Source organism: Rattus norvegicus, chromosome 9 (genome assembly GCF_036323735.1).
Source record: "Rattus norvegicus strain BN/NHsdMcwi chromosome 9, GRCr8, whole genome shotgun sequence".
Classification (NCBI taxonomy): Eukaryota; Metazoa; Chordata; class Mammalia; order Rodentia; family Muridae; genus Rattus; species Rattus norvegicus.
In genome coordinates, this window is record NC_086027.1 from 82,841,094 (window position 1) to 82,860,674 (window position 19,581).

Sequence of the window (19,581 nt, forward strand, 5' to 3'; positions counted from 1 at the left end):
GGTCTGCAAAAAGTTCACTGACCCACCCCTGCTACCCCCTGAATAAACTAGATTGCACTGGCTTCTCCTCTCCAACAACCTCCATTCTGCACGCATTTCCACCTAGCACCCTTCGCCACCCCCTACCCGCTCTAGCCAGTGGTGAGTCACAGAGAGTACAGAACAATCAGCTCTCTAATTGCTAATTTTTTCCAGTTTGCTCCTAACTGCTCAAGCTATTTGTGCTTTGGATTCCTTTCTCACAGCTGTATGTGTGCAGTTCCAGCCTGGACTTGGTCGAGTTCCTGTCTCTTCCCACCAAGGAAGGATCTCTAAATGTGGAAAGTTCTGTCCCGAATTCTTTCTTGCTGTCCACCAGCACCTCCGATTCTGGAATCCATGCATGGCTTAAAGAGAAAGTTGGGCAGGGCAAATATCCCACACTCTAATGCTGCTTAACCACAACAGGGGCTGTTTCAACCCCTCCCTACCAGAGAAACCCTGGTGCCTCCCAAAATAATCTGCACATATCTCCTGTTGAAATTTACAAGGAGTCCTATCGTATTTTCTCTCAATTTTTCCAAATCTGCAACATTGATGGGATCTCTTTCATCCAATTATTGAGTAATTCTGAGAATGGGAAAAAAGGAGTGGACCAGAAGACCACCCCCTTCTCCCCTCCCTGGCTCTGGCTTTAGCAGTTTCCTGCTGTTCATCTGTGGCACTGGGATACAAGCTAGGTTCACCATGCTCCTGACCTGGCTTTTGCCCTTTTCCCTAGAGAGAACCCTGTTATGTTTCCTGTCGGATCCTTGGAACATATGCAGAAGGATCATGTTTAGACTCAAAGACCATATGTATGCCACACTTAAAATAACACCTGTACTTTTGCATGTGTAGAACCACACAGGATCCCAAGGCCAGTTTATCCATCTTTCTAGTTCCGTTGGAAATGGAGTGTGCATGGTCTAGATGGTAGAGTGGGTTCTGTTTTAAAGTGACTCCCCACTCCTTACCTGCTAGATACATTATCTTCCAATTTCCTTTCAAATTGAGATCATATCAGAGTATCTTAAGCAAAAAGAAAGAAAGAAAGAAAGAAAGAAAGAAAGAAAGAAAGAAAGAAAGAAAGAAAAGGAGGGATAAGGGGAAGGGAGAGATGGAGGGAGGGAAGGAAAGGGAAGGGGAGAGAAAGAGAGAGAGAGAAAGGGAGAGGGGGAAGGGAGGGAAGGAAAGGGAAGAGTAAGAAAGAAAGAAAGAAAGAAAGAAAGAAAGAAAGAGAGGGAGGGAGGGAGGGAGAAGAGGAAGGGAGAGAGGGAAGGAAGGAAAGGGAAGGGAAGAGAGAGAAAGAGAGAGAGGGAGAGAGAGAAAGGGAGAGGGTGAAGGGAGGGAAGGAAAGGGAAGAGAAAGAGAGAGAGAGAGGAAGGAAGGAAGGAAGGAAGGAAGGAAGGAAGGAAGGAAGGAAGGAAGGAAGGAAAGAAAAGATGAGGTGAAGACATACAGCAATGTCAGAGGAAGCAAAACACCTTAAATCCAGTCACTACCATGCAATGGATTCTGAAAGCCTGGTGATCAGAGATTCTGTTGCTTGAATGTCAGTGAACCCAAAAGACAAATGAAGTGTCCCCCATCTGGGTGGTTGGCATCACATCGGTTTGCATATTGAAATCATGCACAGCAAATCCCATTATAGTGTCCTTTAAGGCATGCCTGAAGAATCACGCTGAGTTCTGCGGCATTAAATGTTCTGTGGAAGAAAAGGCCAACTGCTTAGAATTCTAGTTGCTACCCAGTGAGATTCTGCAAAAATAGCAAGGCTCTCTTGTTGAGCCAAATCCAGCTGCTGTTTACACTCCGGTATAGAATTCTGAGGGACAAAGGAAGGGAAAAAGGAAGAGAAGGAGGGACAGAAGGAGGAAAGGAGAAAGGGAGGAAGAGAGGGAGGGAGGGAGGGAGGAGAGCGAGCATCCAACAAAATGGAGAGACATTGATGGAGGAAGATTGACCCAAAGCACTCAGGCCTTGAGCTGTAGCTCCACACCCTAGTTACCCCGGAACAAAGTTTAATGTACTATTCTTGGTTCCAGAAAGTGTCCCAGGTATCTTGATCTAAACTCTATGCCCTCTGTAATCTCTGATGCTAACAAATCCTAAATCCATACTCTGCCCTGTGTGAGGTTTGCTAACTATTGTGGACTTCTGACCAAAAATGACCTCTCTGGAAGGTCATTGGGAAACTGCCTGTTTCTACCACTGGACAAGCTTCTACCTGCCCTCGGAATTCACACCAATCACATAATTCTAGGTTCCTACCCCCAACCTGCCTCACTTTACAGACCCAGAAACTACCACAGATGCTGAAGGCCTAAGCTCCATCATCCCTTACCTGTGCTCCGATTGACACCATTGTTACAGAAGCCCACCAAGAAACACCACCTTTGCTTGTGCTTAATCTCCAGATTAAAAACCAGAAGTCACATCTCAAAGGTAATGAATGTCTCGTTCTCTTAACCAGGAAGCACACATGCATGTGCACATGCACATACATACAAACATACACTCATATATACATACATACTCACATACATATATATTTACAAATATACACACATACCTATTCACACACATACCTACTCACATACATACATACACACACATACTCAACACATACATACACATAAACACACATATACATGTTAACAATTGTGGTATAGAATAAAAAAATAAACAAATGTGTGAATCCACAAACCTGACTTCCACTCTGAGCTCTGACCTGCTCTGTATACCTGGGAGAAACCTCCTCACTTCAGAGAATAATTATCAATGGCGTGCTTAGCCATTAATAAGACATCAACATGATAGACCCTTCTACAAAGCTCAGGTATCTTTGTAGGGGGAAGAGGTGGAAAGATTATTAGGGCCAGAGAGCCAGGAGTACCAGACTGAAAATAGTGCCTTCAAGATATGACAAGACTGGGGTTGGGGATTTAGCTCAGTGGTAGAACGCTTGCCTAGCAACCGCAAGGCCCTGGGTTCGGTTCCCAGCTCCGGAAAAAAAAAAAGATATGACAAGACTGTTATGAAATGTGTTACGTGCTCTTTAATGATAAAGAGTCATGAAATCACAGCAGCTTTGACTGCCTACATAAGACCAGCATAAGAATAAGCCAGTCAGCGTTCCAACATGGACAGAGTCGGGGCTTAGAGGCTCCCACTCCTAAATGAGGAGCTGTTGACAGTGAAGTTCTTTTAAGGATGTGGTCCCTAGTAGATTGACCATGCTCTAGCAGATTACCCTACATCCAGGGTATACAGGCAACACAAACTGGACTTGGAGTTACTTTTGCTTTTGTTTTTAAAGAGGACAAAAAGTTGGGTAGAGGTGGGAAGATGGAGGTGGATCTGGGAAGAGTTAGGGAGGGAGTGGAGATGAATAAATATGCCTAAAATGCATTGCGAGAAAACCTCAGAGAAAAAAATATTATGTTTAAAAATCAACTGTAAAAAATAATTCGAAAGAATTAAATTATTCCAGAAACTAGTGAATCTCTATAAAGACTGAGTCTCCAATGAGCCATGTATCCCACTGACACCTTGGTTTTATCTGGTGAGACTCTAAATAAAACATCCAACCAAACATCACACCAAAGAGCTGCCTCTGTGAAATAGTAAGTCAGGGATGTCTTAGACTGAAAAACAAATTATAATTTGTCAAAGACTCTGAGCAAGAAGATTTTCCTCCATGGTGTGTGTGGACCTGACACAACAGTTGAAGCCCCAGACAGAGCAGGAAGTCTGGATTCTGTGAGCAAAATCTGGTCTTCCTGGAGCTCACTTCCCTACAGCATCTGTACCATCAGGCCTCCTGGATCTCAAGACTGCTGGCTCACATGCTCTCCCTGGATTCACCAGCCTCCATAGCCTCATGAACTAATTCCTCCTAAGTCACTTTCTAGCCACACATCCTTTGACTGCTTCTCTGGAGAATCCTGATAGTCCCCAAGGACTGACCACTTGTCATGTGTTCAGCCAACAGTGGCCAGTGGGACAAATGGGCCCATCATTAAAGAGCACGTAACACATTTGGAAAGACAAGACTATCTTTAGAGCAATGGAAACATGTGCAATAAGGCCTGGACCAGTTACTGGTAGAATACAAGGTCAGAGAAGTTACAGGAAGTGTCAAGGGAAAGGTTACAGGGAATTTCAAGAGAAAGGCAGTGCTTGTCCTGAGTCTCTCTGTGGAAGAGGCTAGAGACACAAGCTAAAGTCAATAATGAGCTTGATGCCTCCCCCCACGACCTCCCAGCTCCTCTACCTCCAAAAAAACCAAAACCAAACAAAGCATTATCACTAGAGCACAGGTTCCCAAGACAAATGAGATTCTTCCTCTTCTTCACCTACCCCATCACCAAGCACTTCCTGACCACACTCTTTACCTATAGTAATACATTAGTGATACATCTTTTCTCTTATTTTTTTTTAAGTTTGGTATTTTGTGGTACTAGTGATAGGAGGCAGGGCCTTGGGCATGCTAGGCAAGTACTCTGCCAGTGACCTCCATTTCCAGTCTTGCCATAAATCTTTAAAACCCTAACCACCTCCCCATTCTCCATCCACATCCCTCCCACCCCAGTCCAAGGACATCATGGTTCTCCTAAATCAGGTAATGACCCCTCCTGTGGTTACCCTGTCTTGATTTGTGCCCCTCCAAGAATACTCTTTCAAAAGCAAGCATGTCTCTACTTAGAAGTCTTTGGCCTCTGCATGGTACATAACAAAACCCCAAGTCTAGTATGTGACTTTGCACGCTGAGCTGTCACCTCATCTATACCTAATGCAGTGGTTCTCAACCTGTGCTTCGTGACCCCTTTGAGAGTAATGACCCTTTCACGGGGGATGTATACCAGAGATCCTGCATATCAGATGTTTACATTACGATTCATAAGAGTTGCAAAATTACAGTTATGAAGTAGCAACGAGAATAGCTATGGTTGGGGGTGGGGTCAGTGCAGGTGAGGAACTGTATTAAATGCCAAAGCATTGAGAGCCCCTAGCCTAGAGCCTCTCTTCTTCTTGGAGCCCACTTGCAGCTTTGAGATATTCAAGAAGACCCTCCCTCTTCTCCCCAGGCTCAGGCCTTTGGCATGTGTGGCCTCTCTGTCTGGAACTGTTTCCAGTTTGCTCTGGCCAATTTCTATCCCAGAATTTGAGATGTCAAAAACAGCCACCTGGCCATGTGTGGGCCTGCCTCTGCCTCTGCCTCTTCCAGCATCCACAAAATGTCCGTCTTTCTAACTGGGCTTCAAGACTTAAGAGACTCCTAGTACACACCTCTGAAAAAGAACACCGAGTAGTTTACATAGGCCAGTTCTGGCCCATCCTTTGAAAACAGAGCTCTGAACAGGCAAGCTGTCCCTCACAGAACCACACTAAAGATACTAAGAGACACACAGCACAATTGGAGTTATGAGAAGGTCAGAAAGGAAGGGCCCAGGAGTTGATCATGAGCCTGTGGGAGGCAGAGAGGCTGTCACGGAACAGCATTGTGAAGGATGAAGACCCACAGCAAAAGACCCAGGAGGAAACCAATCACGTTCTAGCGAGAGCAGAGGTAAGCCTGGCTGAGGGAAGGGGGAAACATTGTACTCTTCACCCCAATAAGATGCTGCCCTGGGGGCTCCTGTACAGTCACTTTGTCACCCGCCCATGAGGTGAGTCACTCTGATGAGATGTTTCCCCAGCGGAAAGGATGCTGGGTAACACGAGAGCCCCAACACAGCATTGCCTTTTCCACAAAACATGTGGAAAGCTCTAAGGCCCTGCCCTTTAAAGCCCAAATTCCATCTCAGTGAAGTGAACCTGTTCAAATTTAAGAAAGTTCCATGTGTTAATTACCAAGGGTGAGATCTGCGGTGGTCCACCTCTTCCCCCACCCCACCCCCCATCAGTCAGGAAAGGTTAAGACGGTAGGATACGAATACCAGATTTCCGCTTTCTTTGCAACTGTATGAACAGGAATCTGTCTCTTCAAGAAGACAGACTTTGAAGTTAGTCCTGAGATGAATGGGCCTCTGACTGATAATTAAGAGGCCTCCCTTAAGGTCATAGCAACCCCAGGCACACCCACCTTATTCCAAGGTCAAGTTTGTACCTATCACACCAGATCTAGATGGGATTCCACCATCTGCTCCTAGTTGGGCTCCACCCTTCCTTGCCCTAGAACAATGCCCAAGATACACTGATGGTGTAGAGTTGGGGCTAACAGCAGCAATGCTGAAGCCAAGGACTGTTTACATGTCCTTCAGAACAGTCTGTTCTCCCTTCCACCATCAGAACCAGCTCCCGCCCTCCATCCCCCTTCTCTGTTAGCCCTCAGAGACAGCACATTCCTAGCTTAAGCAATGCATTCCTATTACCCTGACGCATATCACCAGAGTGGGCTAGGCAGGCTTTGGAGACAGCCAAGATACCCACCCAATCCTCAGCTTTGGCCAACAGCATCAAGCCAAGCCATGGTGTCATAGGGGCTAAGGTCCCTTGACAAGGCCTGTCAGCTCAATTCTGAAAATTGGCCATGGTGTTGCTGATGGAGCCGATGAGAGTTATATCAGACATTGCTACGGTGCTGAGATTGATCAACTGTTGATTAGGGCAGATCTGAAGGGGTGACACGCCTGTCACTGTGGAGGTGGCTGCCAGATCAGAATCAGAAGCTAAGGGAGGAGTAGACTGTTGAGTGCATGAACTATTATGGTTTAATGTGAACTTTCTGGGTATGGCTGTCTCTAAGGCAGACGCGGGGGCCAGGTCCCTTACTACAAAGTTAACAGATTCTGGGTGGGTTTTGAATCAGCATCGTGTCAATGTCCCTTTTGTATAACATTTATCTTCACGCTCATTTAAAGCATGTCTGCACTGTACAGGCTGGGCAGGATTAGAAGACAAACATGCCGAGATTCCTGCTCCTAGGATGTTACAGAGCAATTTGTTTATCCTGAGAAGACAAATCTGAAAGATCCTTGTGGGACCAAACTACCAAAAATGTCAGTAGCTATAATGAGAACTCCACCTGAAGCACATGCAGAAGCCACCAGAGAACTCAACACCTTTTCATTAGACTTCTTTCTCCAGCACTAATGCTATTAAGGAGATTCAAGTGCTTGCTAAGTACCAGAAATCGTTACAAGTTCTCCATAAATTATCCCCTAAGTCCAAGAGGTAAATCTTTCTGCATCCTGACTTTCTGGGTACAGAAACCAAGACTCAGGTTGACTTTCGTGCCATGTTCACTGCGGGGATTTCCAGGGACCCAGCTGAGACCCGCTGACCTGGTTCAAGCGTCCTGCTTTATGAAGTCCATTCATTTGGACTTTATCCCTTTCCATCTGTAGCTGCATTGAACTGTCAAGATACAGACAAAAACCCATAGGCCCTAAATTATTTGGTCATTCAACAAACATCTATTTAAAACCCCTGTCTGATGAGAATGTAGTGATGAAACAATTCAAGGTTTGCTCTCAGGAGCCTGGTATAATAAGGAGAAAGAAGCAAAGATAAATAAATAAATCGGGGAGCAGGGACTGGACACAGCATAGTGTCTAGACCTTCAAATGTCCTTCAGGGTTCTTCATCTGAGCTACTGCGGCTAAGCCTCTAGGTTCTAGACCCTCCATATAAGATATACCTTAAGTTGTACCCACCTGTGACCCAGGGCCCGACACCTAACCTCAGCCCACCAGCACCTATGTTATTCACACCCCAGCTTTGTGCACAGCTGGGAGAACTACAGATGTAAGCATCTTTTAAAGAAGTGAAGGAGCAGGAAAAAGTACGGGGCCATAGAACTGGAAAAGAATTGCCAGAAAGTATAAGAAAGAGCTGGGCCAAGGTGAGCACAAACTCGCCAGTGGGGAATTAGAAGAGAAATATGGTCCAGTTTTTCCACGAAGCATAAGAGCTGCAAAGTTTCTCACTTTGTAGAAACCCCGTACCCCCAGCCTCTCAAATGAACATCAAAGATAACCAAGTTTCTTGGCAGATGCAGGGAGAGCCTTGTGTTTCTGGGGGTATTCATATGTTGAGTCACATTTGGGGTTCAGTACTCCAATGGCAAGATTGTACCCCTGGAAGTTGAGTCCTAGGGAATCTGTGCTTATCACCAAGAGCATTTAATCCTTAGCAAGCTCTTTGTATCTGGATTATAGAGAAAATGGCAACACCTACAGATAACTGGGGGAGGACATGGTAGAGATTGGTAGGGAAGACTAGGCCCGATGTCTACCAAGACATTACTGAATATTTAACTCTCCGTGGGAGGTCCAAACCTCAAACCCTTCTCCTGTGACTTTGTGCATGGAGTCTACCAGAAACAAAGAACCTTGGCTCCATTCCCACGTGTGCTACTTGGAAGGCACAACTGGCATGATCACAAGCACAGGGTTTGGCACAAGCATTGAACAGATTGCCACACTGGCTTCAGGGATTAGAAAGGAGACACCCACTGGGACTGGGTTCCCATACTTGATTGCATTGCAGGAATGGCCATCGTCATCTGCCTCCTTTGTTTTAGCATCATGGTAACATGAGGTCTCATGCCCTGGACTCTCCCATCTTTTTTGTTGGTATCATGTGACCAATGTATCTAAGAACCTCCTAGTCATTGTCAATGTCATTGGCAGAAAGCAAATAGTCAGATAGTACCAAGATGAGCCTAGAAATCTTTAGTTGGACATTCAGATCTCCATGGCTGACAAAATGCAGTACAAACAAGCCAAGACTTTGCCCACAGCACTGGAATCTAGGCCTTCTTGCTCAAGGCACTGACACTGTGTGAGGTTATTGAGTTTAAACCAGGACACAAATGTCTGCCTATCCCTGAGAAACCTATGCTCATTAATGGGCACAGAAACTGCCCTTGGAAATTCTCAGGGGTCATTCTGGCCAATATCATAAAAAGTTGAATATGAAATTACAAGGGAGTCAGGCTGAAATCCCTCTTGCTTTTACCAAAAATTTCAGCTCCCCACATGCAAGCTGATCCCAGTGATAAGTTCTTTACCATGATAATGAGCTTAGGGAAGTCAGAACTATTATCAGTAAGGGTCCATTGAAGCCTCCAGACCAGAGCATAGCCTATGATTTCTATACAATGTGCCTTCTGTACAAGAAGCATGTTCTGGGTCCCTACCTGCCAACTTCCCAGAATCTTCTTCTCTTTCACGGATACTATGACATCCTTCACCTCCGGCTTCTGGTTTGTGAACTCCTGTCAACAACTCAATCCTTAGCCCCAGTATGCCCAATGCAGTTACCAAACCCACAGCACTGGGATCCATGCTATGTTATTTCTCACAAAGCGCTCTGTACAGCCAAGAGCATAGGAAGCATCTCAGGCAACCCTGGGATGCTGGCAGTCATGGTCCAATGCTTCTACATGGTTGTGCAGTAGGTTGGCCAATAGTTACTATAGCAACTAGCACGGAGCTAAAGGAACAGCTAGATGAGCTCTTTGAACCCATGCAGAAGTCATCTCTGCTCAGGCATGTCCCCAGCAGAAGTCTTTTGGACTCTTAGAGGCAGGATGCTGCTGTGGCTGTGACAGAGGATGGGGGCCAGTGCTCCACTGAAAAAGCAGACATTTGCAATGGCCATGGGGACAGCAGGCTCTCACGTAACTGGAAATGCAGGCCATACAGTTTCACTGAATGACAATGTGACAACTCTGCATCTGTAGATACCACATAGAGGAAGGCCAACTGGTCTCTGACAATGTGACACTTCTCCTCTGGCAGAGACCTGGCTCAGTCACCTTTTTCACTCTGAATTATTGTCATACCTGTTGTGCCCAGGAACAACATTAATACCATCTTGATAAATCTCTCTTTTCCTTGGCATGTGAGAAAGCTGAAAGAGGCATTGTAGCTCAGAAGCCTCACCATAAGAAGAACAGCCTGGGCTTGAGGTAAATGATAACTCAGCTTATAAAGCATGTGTGTTAATCCTGAGATGCAACAGAAAAACCAACTCCACCATTTGGGGTCAAATTTAAAGCAAGCTTTATTAAATATTAAATACTGATCAAAGGATGGACTTTGTTCAGGACTGTTCTCTGCAGTTTCCCAGCTAAGAATGTCCTTGAGCCATGTGTTGCAGGGGTTTTGAGGACAAACCTATAAGCTACTACTGTACTTTCCCATGAGACTTTGCAATTTTCCAAGAACTACAAATCCCAGCATTCCTGACTTGACTCCTCATAAGTCATATTTTAAAAAGCCAAGTGTGGTGATACACACTGCAATCCCCTCACTGAGGAGACAGAGATAGATCACTGGCGTTTGCTGGCTGGCCAGTCTAGGCTACTTGATGAGTTTCAGGCCTTGTCTCACAAACAACAAAGGTGAATGGCACCTTGTAAAGCCCTATACCCTCATACATACACATGCATATGCACACACACACATAGGTGGTACACTCATGCATATAAACACAGAGAGGACAGGCTGGTAAGCAAGCAACTTGCTAGGTACTTGTCCACATGTCCCGGCTTCATATAAACAAACCCTGAAGCTTCTGTCATTGACATCATTGACAAGGTTAGAGTCTGCGCTCCCAACAAGCTCCAGGAGGAATAGGTAAAGGACAGTGTGGAAGACTGGTGACACAGCTGTGAAGACAATAGACAGGTGCCAAAGGAAAACCTAACTACTCTACTAACCCAGCAAACTACATGTCTGACCAGGAAAATCCAAGAAATGCTATCTTCCAATGAGGTCTTTCCTGAAATGAAGCCACTGGGCAAAGATTGCCACATACCTCACAGTAAGATTAATACTTTCCCATGGCCTTGGGAGTATCACAGTTCTGAATGTCCCTGTGATCTAGGCTCTGACTGATTTGTAGATGTGCCACATGCTGTTTATTTGAGTGTCCAGTGAGGGGATTGCAACTTCTCATCCGTCTTTGCTGTTGGGAATGTTTCATTCTGGCCATCTTTTCCCCCAATTCCCCAACATTGCATGGAAAGAGATTACATTCCCCAGCTCCTGGGTACAAGATCTCTTGTAGAAAAAGACAAACACTACAATGGTGCAAAAGGCTCTCAACCGATGCTTGGTAGCTTGGTACTTGATGGCTAAATGTGGGCAGTTTGTGTTTGATTTTTCTCTTTCTCTGTCCTGTTTTAAAGCATTGAGCAGGAGAGAGAGGGGGGAGAGAGAGAGGGAGGGAGAGGGAGAGGGAGGAGAGAGAATCTGTCTGTGTCTATGTGTGTCTATGTGTGTGTGTCTATGTGTATTGTGTGCCTATGCATGTTAATGTGTGTCTATTCATGTGTGTTTGTGTGTGCCTATGTGTTTTTGTGTCCATGTATGTTGGTATATATTTGTGCATATCTCTCTCAGGGTGTGTGTGTGTGTGTGTGTGTGTGTGTGTGTGTGTGTGTGTGTAAGTTTCTATGATATTAAAGTCTTGTCTGATCTTCTAGGGTTTCCCTTCTAAGATCAGAAGGATACTTCAAATCTCCATTTCATGCTATAACCTGTGCTTCCTGTGCAACCCTGATTAGGGATGGCAAGGGAATAAACAAAGTCGGACATACAGACAAACCTAAAATGAAACTGGAATTAGATGGAATTTTGCTGTTGTTGCTGCTGCAGCAGCAACCTAGAGCCTTGGACTGCTTATTGTATGAAGCACAAAGAGAGGAGTTAGCAAATCTCTGGAGGAGGTGTCTATAGGTCTCCAGCTACAGACAAGCAGGAGAAAGTTGCTAGTCTTGACACACACTGATCAATTCTTCTTGTAAACTCAGACTTAGATTAAAACTCCTGAAGAAAGTGCCCCCAAGTCCTCCTGAGCCTGTCCCATCTGGGTTAATGGCTTTGCCAATTTCCCATGGGTCAGTTGGCCTTAGAGTCTTGAACATGCCCATGCCCATATCAAAGCACACATTCACTCTGGACTTCAGGACTTCACTTACTGGGGTTTCCTTCACTCCCTACAATCTATATCCTATCAAAGATCCAACTCCATTTCTAAAAGTTCTTATAGAAACTTAGCACTTTAGTCAAAATTCTGCTCAATGTTTGCAGGAGGCGGGAAGGCCACCATAAGGACCTGGACAGTGTCGATTTTGACTCTCAGGCATTGCCATAGGCAACCTACCTTCTCTTCAACCTGTCACACCGCCTTCTATCTTTCCCCTTTCCCCCATTCCTATATCTCCACCCCACCACAAGGACTCCAGTTCGTCTTTCTCCAACTCCTGTTCAAGTTTCTTCGTCCTAATTCCAAAGCGCCTTTGACTTAGCAGGAAGCATTGTGGTTTGAAATAGTAAGGTTTATTTATTGTAGAACATTTGCAAAGCACTTCCCAGCACTGATGTTATGCCAATGATGTCGCATGCTTTTAATTTAAGTTTATTCCTGTGTGGAACACATATCTGTGATGACAGGCGAAGAGGCCTCATTTTAAAGTCAGAGATAATTCATAAGACAAAGAAACAAAATAAAGTGTCAGATGATATAAGAAAGATCCAAAGTTCATATTCCAAGTAAGTGATGTCCAATGAGCATTTTTCAATACTGATTTTCCACAATTCTAGGTTTTGGACTCCGAAGCCCAATTAGAAAAGCATAGAGCAGATTTCATGGGGCAGGTACATCAGGGCTGGACAACTCCATCTGGGTGATATCTGTCCCAATAAGAAAGGCAAGCATGTAGGAAAAACAGTTTTCTCTATTATCTTTTGAATAAATCATAACACCTGATCAAAAAAATCCAGCTGAGAACTTGGTTTGCAGCTCTATGTATTGCCAGGTGTGTTACTCGTGAAAGTACAAGGTTTGTGTGCAAAGGTCTGTCTTCCCTCCTTTCTTTCATTGAACAACATAGACTCAGGGCCTCTCATGTTTGGGGAAGTGTACTTGAGGCTAGAAAGGAGATCAAGACTAATGGGAAAAAATAGATTAAAAAAAAACAAATACAACTTGGGTTCAGATCTATCCCAGTTCCTGTACCCAGGTCTCTTTTTTCCCATCCAAGGGCAGGCATAGCATGGCCTCTTCTCTGACAGCACCATCCTACGGCCCTTCCCACCAGTTCTTTGGGGACTTTAATAATGTCTGAAATCTTTCTGTATGCTGGATATCCCCTATTTCTTTCTTGATCTGTTATTGTTCATATCATCTTTGTTCTTTCTCTCTCTCTCTCTCTCTCTCTCTCTCTCTCTCTCTCTCTCTCTCTCTCTCTCTCCACATTCTCACTTCTCAGAAGCAACATGTCCTCCTCCCCCCTTGTTCCACACAATGCAGTTCTGAGACATCTTTCATTACTTCAGTATTTCTCTAGGTGTTACCTTCCAGCCACAGTGACTCAAAATATTTCTTCCAAAGAAATCTAATGCTCACCTTAAACAAAGTTCTGGAATGGAAATCAACAGGTTCTCTATCTATCCTCAGAAGACACACTGTGCTAAGAATGAGATGGGTCTTGTCAAGCACCAAGTAGAGGAAACAACCTAGGTGGTGACAGATAGACAAAATTCTAGTGGATGGGGCGTATTTCTAAGACTCAGGAGACCATTCCAGAAGTGTAGGGAGTTGGGAGTTGCCCCACAGGCTTGCCAGTGTTTGGGTTATGTTTCAACCTTGATTGAGTACCAGAACTGCACACAATGCCAGCTTTCGTGTGCTTTGAGCAGAGGTAGGTACATTGTGCTTCTCTGTTTTTGTTTGGACTTTTCACCCTGTGTACTTGGGGTGTTTCTTCCATTAAAACCAGCACTTCTCCTCCCTCTAGAATTGTATAACCACTCCTTAGAGGTGCTAACTCCACTGTGGGGGCAAAAACAGAAATGAGCTACTCTTTAGTAAAGTGGCAGTAACTGCACAAAGAGCTTCCATGGGAGTAGTCTGTTATTTCAGAGTCCCTGATGACAAAAAAAAAACTATGTCCCTGGAGGTTTAGCCAACAGGGACCTCGTAGCACTGGGTTGTTTGAGGATACAGCAGGTCCAGATCTTCCCCAGCATAACAAAGAAGTCTGCTCGCCTCCTCCTAAGACAGTTCTTCCTCTCTTTCTCCTGAAAGTAAGAACTCCAGATGTGGCCTCCCCGTAACAGACACAATTCTTAAGAAAGCTTGGAGTTGAAAATTCCAGAGAGACATAACACTGTCCTCCAATAGCTGAAGGCTTGTCACAGAGAGGAGGCTTCCTCAGCACAGTGTGAAAGAAGACTAGAACAGCAGCTCAAAGCAGGTCCAACAGGATCGTCTTGAAAGATTTGAGGCTAACACTAGAATTAAGCTATTCTGAATATCTAAAATTAAGTATTATTACAGTTTCCCCACCCCTTACATCAATTTATAGCCTTAATGTACCTCAGTTTAGACACAGGACGATTTTGAGGATGTAAAGAGGTGTCATGAGTGACAGCAGAACAATACAGAATGCTAGCTACCGCCACAGGGCCTGGCTATCAACAAGGAGTGGATGATCTAGGCTCTTCCCTAGTCCCAGGTACCCACCAATGTTCACACGCCCATTCTAAGGAAAGGTCCTGAGTAAATATGATATCTAACATGTCAAGTGATTCAAAAGAATTGTAGACCACTACGAAAATAAAAAAATAGCCTTCACATCCTGGATAGGGAAATAATTAATGACAAGTGGATCAGAGAGGCAGGGAGCACACCTGTGGGAAAGAAGGGTCCTGGCACATGCTACAGACCAAGTGCACACTCAGAAACTGAGTCCAGACACTGTGACACATCAGGGTTACTGTCCCAGAAGAGAGCAGTTAGTGCTGAAGCTCTACCAGGACTGCATGTATCCAGACAGCCACGGACTTGCAGAGATGGGTAGAGATCGCTCATCACCATCTCTACCATCAGGACCTCAATTTGCAGATACATAGACACAGGCCATGAAATGAGCAGCTTTTATACTTGTCTGCTTTTAAAATAGTTTTGAAGGTCAGAGTTATTAAACTGTAATTGCACGCCATGCAGTTTACCACTGTTAGTTGCACGGATTAATAAATTCTTACAAGTGCATAGAATTGTGACCCAAAGATGTATGATACTTCCCTCACCACCAAAACATCCTTGTATACGTCTTTGTAGTTAACAACAGACCTCTCTTTGTCCTTAGCCCCTAGTAACTACCAACCAGAGGTCTGGCTATCTGTTCTTTTTTGCTATCCCTTCCAGAATTCCATACAAAGGAAATCGTAGCATATATGTCTTTTGACCCTTTAGTTTTTTTAGTTTTTTCCACTTAGACAATGTACGCATGATTTCTATGTCAGTGGTGGGTCTTTTTCTTGCTTTACTAGTATCCCCTGGTATAGATATACCATAGTTTATCCATTCACCACCTGATGAGTATTTGGGATGCTTCCAGGTTTGGGTGACTATGAATGACGCATACAAATACCAGGTTGACCTTGGACAACCAGTAGAAAGGGTGTTGCCAGTGTATGATGAAGTTAGGTTTGATTTTCTAGGACAATGCCAAACTGTTTTCCAAAGTGGCTGGACCATTTGACATCCCAGGGTGTCTGACTATCACAATGGCCTTGTTTTTACTTGGAGTCTGCTCAGTCTGAAGATACTAGCATATACTATGAAGCTAATACAAGGAAGTCAGGAATGCACAGCAGTCATAGTCACCTCCTCAGGAAATAGCCGGTTTCCTAACTGTTTGGACATCAAAGGGGGGCTGCATAGCTACCACTCAGAGGTATGACAGAGGTCTAGATAGATATCCTTCAGGGTTCCCTCAAGCTCCCATTTCTGTGGTACTATGAACATGTACGTCACACTCTAGCATTCCTGAATCCACCCTTTCACACTTGGCTCAGGGCAGAGATGGGTGAGTCTCGGTGTTTGACATCCTTATCAATTTGACTGATATGTTTGTCCAAGTCTATATTTTTCATACAGTCAATTGGCTCTCTTAGCAGTTCTTTCAAAGCTGGAGCCAAGTAGTGGGCCACCCACATCCTGCTTTAGAGTCACCTGTAGAGCTCTTTGGGGAAGCAACTATTTCATTCAACCCCTCTCTTGTTCAGCTTGTCCTTATGAGGATAGTACTACTCAGTCCTTGGATTCCTGCAGGATGGCCTAGGGGAAAGTATAACTGGGCAAGTCATACCGGTCATCACAACTAGAAAACCCACTTACCCTATCCTCTTTTCCATGGGTTTTGGAGTCTTGTGGGATCTGAGTTTGGATTCTGACCCTACCACTAGCTGTATGGCCCTGAGAAAGTCACTTAACTTCTTTGAACCCTGGTAACAAGGTCTCTGCAAAAACTTAATTGTAGGCAAAGCATCGTGCATTGCAACCGGTATAGAATACATTCTTGGGGAAGCACTGTCTATGACCCCACTGTCCCTGGACCTACAGTCTTGTGCAACAAATCAGGAGCCACTGGTCACCTCAGACCAGTACTAAGAAACAATACTAGACACAAAACAGGAACTAGGCTCCAAGTAGGAGAGCATGTGCCAGGATGACACAGAGGGGTTGACCAATAGCTAGCACTAAGGAGACTTCTCATAGTGAAATTGACTCTAGATTTCAGATTTGGAACTGATCTCTGGGTCCAAAATATCTTTTCTGACCAAAGGTTTTCCATGTTTATACTCTTCCTTGACTTCTCCCATTCCCTTTGAGTCCTGGGAGGAGATTTTCTCCAACATTCTTCCGGCACATCAACAGCAGCCATGTTAAAACATCTGAGAAGCTTTAAGATGGGTTTCTCGTAATCCAGAAATAGTAAGAGGATATAACTATAAAGTCTCTGTTATTATGCCTTTGCTGTAACAGAGTACCTTTTGGCCTTTGGTAGCTTTTAATACCCACAGTCTTGAGTTCTACTGGGGCAGCCCCTTGCTTTTACTCTTGGTCCACCCTCAGTTCCACCCACAGATCCTGATATGTAAAGGGCAGTAGAACCAAGAAAAAAGACAAAAGTCAATATGCTCTCACCTTGAGAAATGACTGGAAGGTTCTCATCATGCACAGCCAGCTTCCCTACTCCCCCATCATTCTGTTTGCCGGTCATCCCAACTCTAGCCTCCAGATTTTGGGGGACAAATTCAATTCCTTAGGTCAGCAATATAGTAGACCAGGAGAGTGGATTCTAACTATGATCAATGTTTGTAAATAAGCCATGATCTGAGTGAGCAGTGGATAACTGTCTCCTGGCCTCAACATATCCAGGATCTGTGGGTGGACCAAGAGCCTACCCAAACATAGAGGACTTAGATCCCAGCCCTATCATGCTCCAGGCAAATAGCCTTAGAAAAGTGATGACATCTCCTGATCAACACCATGACTCTTCATTTGTAAAATAAGGTAACAGTATTCCCTCTCTGAGACTGTTCAAATATTAACAAATCTACATTTAAGGACTTCTGACACTTGTAGACACTGGATAAACCCTAGGCACCTTTACTGTTACTGTTTTATTCTTACTTTAAAGATTAAATAAGACAATCCACTTGAAATTATCCCACCAATTTCACCAGATTCCCTGCTGTCTGACTGGAAAGAAGAATATTGGTTGGGCTCAGCAGCAGGACTCTCCCGCTGTGTCCCTTAAGGTCTGAGTGTGGTATAAACATGTTCTCCATTCCCATCAACTCCATCCTCAGAGGATAGCCTCAGTGTGATGGACAAGCTAGAACTGAAACCATTCAACATTACCTTCGACCTACTCAACCTTAGAACAACTTCGTTCTAAGGAACACCAACATGCCTGGCTAATTTGTCATGGCCATTATTAACTTTGGGTTATAGATATCATTTCTCTGAGGTGAGAGTTTCTTCACTTTCCCATACTCATCCCCAAATCACAGAAAATAAAGCGTTGTCTTTGAACATTATGTTCTGCCTCCGCTGGCTGCTCACGGGTGATACCTGCTTGTGGAACAAACAGAGGAGCTCAGTTTACAAGGCTGTCAATCTGGGAGCCCATCTATGGTGCTAAGAAGATTGGAAACAGCATTTCAACAACTCCAGGCTAAGCATGAGGACCTTGGCCCCCACAGAGGCTCTCACCTTTCAAATTTGATGGAAATCAATAGCGTGAAGGGCTTGAAAGACACAGCTCAGGTCTTGTTGTTTCTGCTGTGGGAATCTGGAAGGAGACAGGGCCATGTAGATTCCAGCCTCAGGTACTGTCCTAGCCAGCACACAGCCCAGTAGCATGTATTGCTGCCTCTCTCCAGGCAGATGCCTCTTCTTCGCTGACTCTCCAACCAGCTCTGCTTCCACTCACTGCCTCAGAAACCAAGCTGAATTCTTTCTTCCGGTCATTTGCAAAACGTCCACATACATAAAATTTTTTAAAAAATTAAATCTTATTTTTAAAACAGTGCTAAGAATAGATCAGAGTGTCCCCTCTCTGTTTCACGGTTCTAGGCTTCACTTTACGAAGATCTGGGTCCTCTAACATCCTGACTCAAGATAAAATAAGGACGCTATTCAACATCAATGTATGGAAGGGCGTTTGGAATAAAGCTCATATATGAGAGTCTTGCTTCCAGAACATTGAGGAAGAATGTCCTTCAGACATGACTAACATAAATAAACAAAAGAGAGACTGAACAAAATAAGTTCTCAAGAGTGCTGCTTCCCACAAGCCAGGCACACCAGTGTGAGTCCACCTCACCGCTCACTCCTAGACACACAGCCCAATGATCCCTTTTGAGCTTCTGGTACCTTGATGCTCCAGTCACTATGGTCCTTCAGTTCACAAAAGCTACCACCTTACAAAGCCATTTTGTCCAAGTCACACCCAGTCAGAAGCATATCCGGGCTATTAACTGGGGCCTTTCTCATCCGCACCTTTATCCATTCTTCATGTTGCCCTCTATGGGCCACTTCTCCTAAGCCAAGTTCATTAGCTATATCAGGAGCAAAGAGAATGAAAGGGTACTGGGAAGAAGACTCAGGGGGCAAGCTCCTGCCGAGCAATAATGATGACCTGAGTTCAGATCCCTGGGACTCATGTAAAAAGCCAGATATAGTAAAGTGCATCTGTCTTCCTGGCACCTCTATAGCCAGATGGAAGGCAGACATGGGAGAATTGTCTCGAAGTTTATAGAGCAGCTAATCCAGAGCACACAATGCAAAGACATAAACAAAAGACCCTGTGTCTAACAAGAAGACCTTCTGACTTCTAACTTCCATATGTATAACCACAGTCAGAGAGAGAGAAAGAAGAAAAAGGGTTTTCAATAACAAAACTGCCAAGGACTGTTTTAGGAGTTAGGGCCACAGTATGAGAGAGATCACAAAGGACACAGCTGAGTGGGAAGTGTGTTCTGTGAACATAGTAGGACTAGATTGAAGTAAAAAGACAGAAAGGAGGCCAAGAAAGTAGAAGCCACACTGTGCTCAGTAGTATCAGTGAGAGATGTCCTCTCGTCCTTGGAACCAGGGCACTTGAGCATACTGAGATGCTGTACCCATCTAATTTTTTCAAGTATGACTTTCCACAGAACTCTAACCTAGCAGATGCCATGTCCATGTCTTGCTAGACAAAGGGCAGAGCTTAAACACATGTCCTCCTGCGTGGGTGACATA